This window comes from Choristoneura fumiferana, chromosome 14 (assembly GCF_025370935.1).
Source record: "Choristoneura fumiferana chromosome 14, NRCan_CFum_1, whole genome shotgun sequence".
Lineage (NCBI taxonomy): Eukaryota > Metazoa > Arthropoda > Insecta > Lepidoptera > Tortricidae > Choristoneura > Choristoneura fumiferana.
Genome location: NC_133485.1, coordinates 10,559,502 through 10,572,110, shown reverse-complemented (window position 1 = coordinate 10,572,110; position 12,609 = coordinate 10,559,502). Strand labels below are relative to the sequence as shown.

The 12,609-nt window shown below is 36.6% G+C and overlaps 1 protein-coding gene across 2 annotated transcripts in view; it reads left to right on the top strand.

The window, feature by feature from the left end:
• LOC141435107 (carbohydrate sulfotransferase 11) overlaps positions 1–12,609 on the top strand; it is a 113,042-nt gene that overhangs the window by 10,017 nt on the left and 90,416 nt on the right. The gene's annotated exons all lie outside the window — the stretch shown is intronic.

Sequence of the window (12,609 nt, the reverse complement as noted above, 5' to 3'; positions counted from 1 at the left end):
TCACTGGTAAACAGTTAACGTTAGTTGAGATGTCGTTATCAAGTGCCAAAAGATTGATAGATATGACAAATAAATAATCCATGTCAAGGTGAAATGCTGATGGATGAAATAATATTGTACAACAAAAACTGCGCTGGATTGTTTACATTGTAGGCACGGCATAGCTTCAAGCTAGAAAAATAGTGCTCGACTAAAAAACCTTTTTTGGTACGTTTCGCCAAATTCTTAACTTATGGAAACTCACTTAAATTTCAAGAAACTTCTCACCAATAACTTTGCTAAGACACTGTCACGGTACCTTTTAGGGTTCCGGAGCCAAAATGGCAAAAACGGAACCCTTATAGTTTCGCCATGTCTGTCTGTCTGTCCGTCCGTCCGCGGCTTTGCTCAGGACTACCAATGCTAGAAAGCTGTAATTTTGCACGAATATATATGTAAAATATGCTGATAAAATGGCACAATATAAAACTGTAAAAATAATTTTTTAGGGTACCTCCCGTAGACGTAAAGTGGGGGTGATTTTTTTTCTCATCCAACCCTATATTGTGGGGTATCGTTGGATAGTTATTTTAAAACCATTAGGGGTTTGCTAAGACGATTTTTCGATTCAGTGATTTGTTTGCGAAATATTCATCTTTAAAATGCAAATTTTCATTAAAATCGAGCGCCCCGCCCCTCTAAAATTTAAACCGGTGGGTGGAAAAATTTGAAAAATTCACGATGGTAGTAAGTACATATATCAAACTTACAAGGAAAACTATAACGGCTAAGTTTGCTTGAGAATTATTAGTAGTAAATAGCAGCCTAAGGTATAAAATATAGCTAAACTTGAAAGATTAAAGATTGTAAATATGTTTAAAAAAATATACCTCGTTGAGTTTCTTGCCGGATTCTTCTCAACAGAGGTTTTTCTGAACCGGTGGTAGATTTTTTTTTATATTCATAAGTGCTTGTTATACAACATACAATACAATACTACTGCAGTGCGTCGGGGCATGTTCGCAGAGGCGCAGGTTGATGGTTTGCAGCCATCATTCGTAAGAGATGCGCATCGCTCCATGCCCGTAAACGCGTCAGCCAAATAGAATCCTAAGCGCACTGACTGAGCGGTGGGACTCGCCGCTGTTGAGAAAGTGGATGCAACTCCACACTTTCGTGTAAATGTTATTTTAATTGTATTTTTCATTTTAATATTCTATTACTAACTCTAGAAATAAGCCTGTCTACTAACAAAATGAGTCACAGTTACTTGAAATAAAGATTATTATTATTATTATTATTATTATAGCCTAAATTGAATAAAAAGATATTTTGACTTTGACTTTGACTTTGATTCCGTATACAATACGAAATCCTTAGAAAAATATTACTTATTTTTTCGTAATGGCTACGGAACCCTATTTTAGGCGTGTCCGACACGCTCTTGGCCGGTTTTTTTTTCGACTGGATGGCAAACGAGCAAGTGGGTCTCCTGACGGTAAGAGATCACCACCACCCATAGACACCTGAAACACCAGGGGATTGCAGATGCGTTGCCAAGTGCCAACCTAGTGGCCTAAGATGGCATACCTCAAGAGATATTTAGATGTCTTACTCTCCACGCCGAAACACAACAGTGTGAGCACTGCTGCTTCACGGCAGGATTAGCAAGCATCAAAAGGTTGCTCTTTACTAAGCAAGTGTAGATTATTTTACAAACCAAACTATTCCACTAACTATACAAATAGATAACACAAATAGACGAAGGTGACAGATAAACCATCAAAATAACATCGAATAACAAACCGATATTTGAATTATCTCGAGTTTATCTAGTAGTCTCGTCACAAACTTTGTAACAGTCAGAGAACCAGTTATTATGTCGGGTATGTATTATAAGACCGACAAATCATAATACCTACAGTTGAAATGTCGACGCATAACACATCGAAATTCAGAATACCGAATGTACAAAATACCGACAACCGATACACCGAAGGGCGAAATATCTATTTTTAAATGACCGAAAGTACAAAATCCCGAAAATAGGGTATGTATTATAATACCGAAAATCATATTACCTACAGTCGAAATATCGACACTTAACAAATCGAAATTTCAGAATACCGAAAGTACAAAATACCGAAAGTGAAAAAAAGTTTGATATGTGCGAGCGAGCGAAGCGAGCGAGCAAGACGGTTCGGGGAAAGCGACTTGGATAGGTTAGGTTCAGAAGGCTAAGGCGGGAGCGAAGCGGAGCGTAGCTCCCGCCTTAGCCTTCGATGTTAGGTTTTTTTTTTTATAGCAGCCCGGATAATATTGCTTCACAAATGATCTTTGCTGTTGAATCTTATCCAACCTACTTTCTTAGTGGCAGTTAAGTATCTTGCCTGCTATAAAAAACCTAACATCGAAGGCTAAGGCGGGAACTACGCTCGCTCCGCTCCACTTCGTTTCCGCCTTAGCCTTCCTGAACCTAACCTATCCGAGTCGCTTCTGCTCCAATCGTCTTGCTCGCTCGCTTCACTCGCTCGCACAAATCTTTTCCTGCTATATTTGTTTCGTCTTTGGTATAGCGGCAGTTTCGGTATTTGATTTTCGATATATTGATTGTCGATATTTTTTGTAGTGATTATGAATGTTCGGCATTAATGAGTTTTCGACCTTTCGAGTGTAGGTATTTTGATCTTCGGGATTGTAGTCTTCGGGTTTTAGGCTGCGGTCAAATGTACTTTCGGGATTTCAAACTTTCGGTCATATATCCATTCGACGTTTTAATATTCGGCCTTCCGTCCATAGGTCTTGTAAAATTCGGTCTTTCGTTTATCGGTATTATAATACATACCCATTATGTCACAGTGGTCATTTTTTTTTCGAGATACCCGTTGACTAGCTTCCGATTTAATTAACAGCTCATTAAATTCAGACCTAGAATAACTAACTGACACTTCAACTCGTTTCTCTTTTTGATAAGTGAATGAAAAATGATTACTATTGATGGCTTAGTGGCAGATAATTTACGTCTTTAATAAGCCCGCATCTTTAATAATTGAAGTCTTTAGTAATGAATCCTATCTGGGTTAAATGTTTCCAAGTACCTACAGTTACATTAAGTATGATTGATACTTTGTTATGCGTATGATTAAAAGAAACCTCCGCTCCGCAACTACTTGGTTCCCGCCGGGTTGCATAAATAATCACATCTGTCATTTGCCCTTTCTTCACTCGTCGCTATGATAGTGTCTTTTTTCTTGACAGTCTTTTAATGATTCACAGTTAAAATCACGGCCTAAATCCCGTACCAAATATACCTAGTCTTTTTTGCTCGAATTTGTCAATCGAAAATTTTCACGCCATGCCATTAATACCCGAATACATGTTTACGTTCCTACGAGTATACTTAGCTACCGTAGTACGTTTAACCAAGAGCCAGTCCAGTCCAATATAATAATAATGAACAATAATGAGCTGATTTACTAGACTCTAGGCACAGGGAACTCTGGTGATGCAATGACTATTTGGATCTAAAACTTCGTCTCTCGAGTTTCTTTGAACCATTGACTTTGAACGGTCGCTAAAACAAGCAAGCTAGATTAAGGGGCTGTTTCACCATCCATTGATTAAATTTATTTGACGGATAAATGTGATGCCGTCTCTGTTCGAATAGACGGAGACGGCATCACATTTATCCAATTAAGATTGTTTTTTTGGAATCTTTTTGTATTTTTTATTTCAATTCCAATCAATTTAGGTTTTCAATTTAGTTTTACGGATGACCGTAAAAGTAAAAATTTGGAATTGAAATAAAAAATACAAAAATATTCCAAAAAACCAATTTGAATTTTATTTCTTAGTAACGATATCTCTTGTCCGGGTGAGCGGTTAGTTCCAATGGAGTGCCGAAAAAAGTTTCTCGATGAGGGCTACGGCATAGATGTCGCTGGCGTCACTGCTTAAGTGGCTAAATAAGAACAAAACAAGCTGAGATATGAGGTGCATAGGGGAATCCGTGTCGGTACCGTCGACCATCAGTGGTGTAGCGGTATAGCACGCGGTACGGAATACGAGGACCTGGGTTCGATTCCCAGTGATGGTCTTATTTTTCTGGTTTTTCTGTGCATCTATATTTCAGTTTGTGTTTTCAATCACATTTATCCGTCAATTAAAATTAATCAATGGGTGGTGAAACGGCCCTTTAAATTTCTTTTGTCGATAATAATTGAACGTGAACGTCAACGATTCGACGCAGTCATGACAGAAAGGCCTTACTGTCTAACACACTTGGAATCACAATCGTTTTCATCACTTCTTTCTGTCACACGGTATAAGACGAGGGTAGAAAGAGATGGCGCAGCGATCACGAAAGTCAGCGCGTTAGATTATGCGGCCTCTGCAGGGCTACTACGAAAATCCGTATTAAACTCCGCTCACTCCTCTCACTCCCGTATTAAATTTAATACCCCGTATTATATTAAATATAAGTGTCGGCGGGACGGTACGATATGAACTTCGATTTTGAATTTAGTAGTAGCCCTGCTGGTCCTGTTATACAGATTCCTATTATTCCTGTTACTATTATTGGCTTCTTAGCGAGTAAACAATGGATCTCATCGGCAACTGACAGCTACATCTTATACCTACTGCCGTATCGGTTATCGGAGTCCAATCAATCTTGCGATCTCTATCATTGTGCCAGATACACTGCGGTCGGCTGACTATCGCGGTAATGTAACAAAATCTTTTTTGCTATATGATCGTGATATGCCTGTGGAGATATTAATTTTGTTGTTGTTGATAGAAACTTTACTGGATAAAAGTTAAATTGCTTTAACGGTCTATAAAATGATAGCTGGAACTTTGTCATCCATTGAGTGATGGGTTGGCAAACTCTTAGGTAATCATGTTACAACTTCAATGCTAGAAAACTAAAAATATAGCATATTAGTAAAAGTGAAATCCACTGACATAAACTAGCTACAAACGAAACGTACCTAAAGGGTTTTTTATTAGTCATTACATTAATATTGCACATAATTTTATAGTGATATCACATAATTTATATATTATAAGTAGTTCACTTAATAATTTGAATTTCCGGGATATTACCAAATTTTCGTTTCTGCGTAGGTGAAATTTGTAAAATATTTAGATGTGAATATATTTTATGATTTAAATTCGGGTTTTGTTCCGCGTACTTTGATTTTAGAGAAGCTCGATATATCGGCACAGTCGCATGCGCCATGATCACGAGACGACTGGAGAATTACGGGTATGCTGGTATGGTGGCAATATCGAGCTTCTCTAAAATTAAGGTAACTACCCGGAACAAAACCCGAATTAAAATCATAAAATTAGTAATGACCGCGATGGTCTAAAACATAATGTGAAAATGGTGCAAGTACTGCCTTTTCGGCGAAATATGTTTCGTCAAATTTCACTTAGCAACCAAACTTTCGCCAAAGTTTCATTTGGCAAACTAATCGTTGGCATAACTTTAATTCGCATTTTTATTATTTCGCAACATTTTATATTAAATTTTACTTCATCACACTTTTATGTGGCAAATAATTATGTAGCAAATGATTGGCTTAGGCAAATAAAAAATTGTCAAATAATACTTGGCCAATTTGATTTGTGCGAGCGAGCGAAGCGAGCGAGCAAGACAGTTCAGAGCAGAAGCGACTTGGATAGTTTAGGTTCAGAAGGCTAAGGCGGGAGCGAAGCGGAGCGTAGCGTAGTAATTATTTGAGAACATAGGGCTGACTCTATCACCAGAACGACATGTTATGTTAAATATAAACATTGGATTAAGGTAGGTAGGTACGGTGTATGTGTATAAAAATGATGTAGGCACGCTTTTTAATTCCGCTATCGACCTACTTGTGTATGAACCTCGGCAGCCAAGGGTCGCGGCGCCGCGGCTTACGAGTACATCTGCAAACAAAAGAAGTGGATGCGGTCGTTATACTAATACTTAAGAGAAGTCTCTTCGTTCCATTCTCATAGAATCATCATCATCATCATCATGTCCGCCGAAAGACGTCCACTGCTGGCCTATGCGTCCCCCAAGGCTCTGCACTCAGACCGGTCTTGTGCTTTTCGGATCCACCGCGATCCCGCGATCTTAACCAGATCGTCGCTCCATCTTGTTGGAGGCCTACCGACAGCTCGTCTCCAAGTCCGCGGACGCTATTCGATAACATAGAATATATGTATACATTGATTTCCTGACATAGTTACTGCAATATTTATTTGCATTTTGCAACTTCTAAAGTACTAATCCTGCCGCGAAGCAGAGCAGTGCTTGCACTGTTGTGTTTCGGCGTGGAGAGTAAGACAGCCGGTGAAATTACTGGCACTTGAGGTATCCCATCTTAGGCCTCTAGGTAGGCAACGCATCTGCAATACCCCTGGTGCTGCAGATGTTTATGGGCGGTGGTGATCTCTTACCATCAGGAGACCCATTTGCTCGTTTTCCATCAAGTCTAATTAAAAAAAAATGTGCGGTGTGGTGTAACTTTATTGCTAAATAAAAATTATTCATATTATCAATAATATTATTTTAATATTGATGCGGTTATTGTTATGTTATTTAATGTGTTTGCCAAGCATGTGGTTTTGGACGACTGTTAGTAGCTGATAGTTAAAATATTTACTAACGGGGGCAACCTTGGAGTCCGGCCAAAAGCTCTATCATGACAACTAAATTACTAAATCATTCTAAACTATCCGTTATTCTAAATCGTGTCGACCCAGTAAGTGTTTTACCATTTTCTAAGAAAGTAGGTAAGTACTTCAAAATAAAACAATAAAACTGACTGTCAATTATTCACAAGTGAATTGTAAGTTAAAAAAAAGTAGTTGATATTTATTTATTTTTAAGTTTTATTTACAGTATTTATTTCATTACAGAGACACTCAGATATATGAAATTAATAAATGTGAAATGTCAAAATTAATAAATAAATACAATAAAAGGCAAATTAAACCTATATGTTCTCAGTAGCAACGACTTGGGCGATATTTGTAAATATAGATTTTTAGGATTAGAGTAAGTTAGTTTTAGTTCTTTTTTTATTTATTTTTGTAAATTATTGTATATAATTATTTGTTTGTTAATAAATAAATTTCTCTTAATTATATCAAAATATATATATGTTGATATTTTAATTAAGATAAAGGAATTTTATTTACGCCCTGAAAAGGCCACAAAAGACGACTAGCTACTTAAAATGAGCGAGCACCTATGAGACTGACATGATCACCTTGAGTGTTAAAAGCCTCAACAAAAACAGGAAAAAGAAAGTAGCTAATACTTAAGTTAAATTAAATCATTATTCGCAGCAAAAACACAATAAACTTTATTTATAAAATATTGATAACTAGGGTACAAATTTATATAAAATATGGAGAAAAAAAAACCCTTTTTGAAATATTGTCACGACAAAACATTTATAGGTTCCTTCAAATAGTTTTTTCTTTCTTTCAAATATTATAGGTATTTTTAAAATATCGAACATCGCGGTCGCGGTTCGTTTTCAAACAACGAGACTAGATGTCTGCAAACACGACATGTAGGATGGATAACAGCGGAGATGAGGCTTATAAAATAAAATCCGTTGGCGTAGTTACGTGTTACATTTGTGAGTTTTTGATATTCCTACATCTGAAGTAATTAATATATATAATGGGTACCTGCATTATTGGACTTATTTATTACTAGTGTTACCCGGGACTTCGTTTATGCATTCGTTTACCGCGTGGCCGCGGAAGGTTCCGGGATAAAGTTTATATCCTTCTCTGAGCCTTGAGATATCTCGATAACACATATTCCCATTTATTATAATATTAGTTAGGATTGGGCACTTAACTACTGCTTGTATCAAATTTAAGGCTATTTTATATAAGGAAAAAATAGCCAAATGTCTATTTAGTTATACTTTTAAAAGCTAATAATCTAGGAGTTAATAATAAATTATTAATCGCATAAAAATACTTAACCAGTATATTACAATATGGCAGATTAAAAATGTAAATGAAATACCATTTAAAACACAAACTATAGAACAATGTTTATATAATTATATTAAAACTACAATTTACGTTGTCATCAAATTAAGTAAGTTAGTTTGGTAAGAAATGCCTGATTAAAATCTTTAAGAATAAGTAAATTACGTAAAATTTCAAAACAATGTAATATTTTTTTATTTCCACTTCACGTTTCTCTCAGCTCAGTTCAGTGGTCTCGGCTCTGGACAGGCGGTGCGTGTCGGCGCCTACGCAGCTTTTCATCGTTAAGATGGAGCTGACTTTTGGAGTCTAAACACGCAATTTATGTTCAACATTGTCCAAAACAAACAGATTAGTAGGATTATTTGTTGTTATTGTGTCAAATCTGGCAAGATCATTTTGACCCATTTCCAAGGTTCAGATAGACCTGAAATTTGGTATAGGTACATAATATAGGCTAGACGACAATGCAAGTACAGTTTATAAAAGCACAGGCATCAAAAAAAGCTTGTTATAAAAACATTTTTTTAACGCAAACTTATTTTTAAATGGTAGGTTCTTAGCGATGGTTTGCTTCATTCCATCGTACAATATTGTGTTATGTTGATTGTTGTTTTAGTTAGTAAGCAACATCTTAAATTGCATTTACATGTAAATTGAACAATATGAAAATCGATTTTCTGTTAATACAACACGACCAGACGACCAGATGGCCTAGTGGTTAGAGAACCTGACTACGAAGCTTGAGGTCCCGGGTTCGATTCCCGTGTCGGGGCAGATATTTGTATGAAAAATACGAATGTTTGTTTTCTGGTCTTGGGTGTTTAATATGTATTAAAGTATGTACCTATCTATATTATTATATTTATCCGTTGCTTAGTATCCATAACACAAGCTTTGCTAAGCTTACTTTGGGACTACGTCAATACGGTATTTGACAACTCCTGATTTTGCCATATCTTAATATTATTATGAAAATATAGATAAACGGATAGTGTTTAGCGAAGAGAAAATTTAAATCGGTTGAAAATTGGATTTATAGAGATTTTTTGAAAAATCTGTATACCTGTCTCTTTCTCAAACGCTTTTCTCTATGCAGCAAGTATGGCGGTACTGGCATGTGTATATGTCTTTCTCTGTCTAATCTTGAATTGCAAACCTTTATAACTTTATTATTTGTAAAGGTAGCTTAAAAATTGTTTCTCTATTCGATAACAGGCATGTGAATTTTTAATTTATAAAACATATACAAAATAGTCAAATACCGTATTGGTGTGAATTGTCCCGTGATATTTATTTATTATTATTTATTAACAACTCAGTAGCGTTCATGAAATGTTTTTCCAGATAGCACTTAATCCTTTCTAGCAAATATCTATTTATTTATTACAAAAGTGATGTTTTCTAGTGTCTAACAAAAGAAAATCTAAAAGTGACAGATAGGCGTTTAAAATTTAAATTTAAATTCCGACTGTCAACCATTTACAACCATTTATATGAAAATCATCCCAACAACAGTGTTAAGTGGAAAATTCTGAATAATTACGTTCCAGGAATTATAGATAATGCTATAGCAATTACTGGCCAAAGTGACATGACATGACATTGTAGAGTCAAGCGTTTCCTGTCGGCTTACGCTTCGCATTTTTTATTGTTATGTACAGTCAACTACAAAAAGATCGATATGGCCAAAGTTACAAAAAATATGTATACGCAACTTTATTTACGTAACGTTATATGCAGTCGTGTATGCATATTTTTGTAACTCTTTTAACCATGGTCGTATCGTGTCAAGCATGTCAAGCTAAACTCGATTTAAGACGTGAGTTATCCGAGTTTATTTCATTATATGAGTGAGTCTCGTGGTATAGTTTCATGTTCAAAAATACCTACTATGTTTCCATTACGAGTATCTAATTTTTAAATTAATGCTAAGAAGGTTGGTTTTTTGGATTTTTGTATTTTTTATTTCAATTCCAAATTTTTACTTTTACGGCCATCCCGTAAAACCTAAATTGAAAATACAAAGTGAAATATAGATGCACAGAAAAACCAGAAAAATAAATATTATTTAATTATTATTATATTATTATTATTTAATGCTAAGAATTATTTAGAACAATATTTAAACATGTCATAATAGCGGTCTCAGACATGAATCTTGCGTCACTAAGTTGGCTCCCACACAGTCATTTGTCAACGCATTTGCATATATCTGGCAGCGCTTTAACGTTTTTAACACTGTTTCACTGTGTCATGCCCCATTTAAGTGTCGGAGCACAATAGCACAAGAATTTTTCAGCTTCATATTTTTTTTAAGGCGGTGTTATAATTTTTAATATTATCTCCCAGCTATTTTTGATGATAACGTGACATAATATACATTTACCAATAATTCCAAGACAGCCCATAAAAAGGATGGCAACTAGCAATTAGTAGGGGCTGTGTAATTATCAATTGATTGCGTTGGCAAAATACTAATCTAACAACCCCAAATAAGGCTAAGAAAGTAAAAAAAAAACGCTTTAATTCTAACTGCTCCATCATTAGTCCATGAAAACCGAATCTTTGGTCAAAATACAAACGCGGGTAGGCTACGTCGTTGCGTCTTGGATTTTCAGTGCCTACCTGAATGCTTCATCATCAGACCTGGATATGATTCTTAGTAAAAATAGTCTTCGGGTACTAAGACTATTTTAACAAGCTCAAACATGGCTAGGTTACACTGTTCTGTCTTGGACTTCCAGTTTCTACTTTGCAGCTTCAACATCAGCTCAGCTCGATGGTACATGTCACTAGTGTGAGGAACTCTTCAATAATACACGATTTCACTGGTGATTACCATTCGAACTCCATTTATTCACTCCTTTAGTTCTTATCCCTCCGATCGTTACACTCGCTCCGAACTAACTGACCAACCCTACCCCCATCTTATATTTTTTTTCTTAACCCCCGAAACTACCTACATTGATAAATATCATCGGTGTTACCAATCTCGAAAAGTGCTTAACAATCGTAAAAGTACTAATAAAAATAGTCGGAAATTAGTTGAACCTTACATTCGTCCATCCTGACGTCGTGTATGGTCCCCATACACGTGCCTGGTGGAACCTTACATTCGGTCAGTTAATTCAGTGTACAAAATCATCTTATTAAAACAATAACTTCGTACATTTGCCTGATATAGTGTTAACTCTACTTTTAGACTGTTGTCTGGCTTAAACTACTACCTCGAACCAATCACTTCTCGAGGGACTTAAAATACTACCTCGAACCAATCACTTCTCGAGGGACTTAAAATACTACCTCGAACCAATCATTTCTCGAGGGACTTAAAATACTACCTCGAACCAATCATTTCTCGAGGGACTTAAAATACTACCTCGAACCAATCACTTCTCGAGGGACTTAAAATACTACCTCGAACCAATCACTTCTCGAGGGAACTTAAAAGTATTACCTCGAACCAATCACTTCTCGAGGTATTGCCATTAGATATACCTTGAACCAATCGATTCTCAAGGTTTACCCACTGGCAGTGTTAGTTTAGTGAAGCAATCAACTCTCGCATTTTCATCGTCAAGTTGCAAAACGTTCTGTCCTCGCCTATAAATACTACAATATAAATCGACATAATCTGTAAAGCAGTCTAGTTAATCTGACATTTCATTCACGTCTTCATTACAATTACAATCATCAATAACATCATCATCTTCATTTAACTCCAGCGCGGGTAAGTGGATCCACGGTCGCATCCTATCCGCGGCTACCGTGGTCTTGCGTCTATTTTTCATACCCTCAAAGCCGGGAATTGGGGCAACTTTATACCTGTCGTTTCCTAAAGATTTGGCTACTTTGTAAGGTCCCTCATAGGAAGGCAGTAACTTCGAGCTCTTCCCATTATTTTGAAAGACCGTTTTGGTTATTTTAACTAGATCTCCGACATTATAGGTACGGGCAGGTCGTTTTCCCTCGTCGTGACGTTGTTTTTGCTTAACCTGCTCTGAATCAATCCTAGTTTTAACTTCGTCCCGTATAGTATCTATGTCAAGATCCTGGCGAACTACATCAGCTACCTCATTAAGTATTGGTCTAGATTCACTTAACATCGCCGTGCCAAACATTATCTCCGACGGGGCTCTACCAGTCGTTTTCTGTACAGTATTATTCAGGCCCCATTGAATCTTTCCCAATTTAGTGTCCCAATCTTTTTCATTATGACCGAGATTAGATGCAGTAAGCGAGTCCAATACGGTACGATTGTAGCGTTCTACTTGTCCGTTCGATCTAGGACTCGCTACTGCATTTAACACATGTTTTATACCCCTATCCTGACAGAACTTACGAAAGGCATGGGACGTGAAGCTACTACCGCGGTCACTGATTAATCGGTCCGGGGCTCTAAAAGTGTAAAATATCGTATCTAGAACTTTGATCACATTTTGTGTTTTTGTGTTGCGAACAGATTCGATGAAAACAAATTTCGTGAACGAGTCGACCACGACTAAAATATGGGTGTGGCCCTGCTTTGATTTGACAAAAGGCCCGAGGTGGTCGATATGTAGGGTATGGAATGGCTTCGCCACCTTTTCAATAGGGTGCAAAAGCCCCTCGCGACTG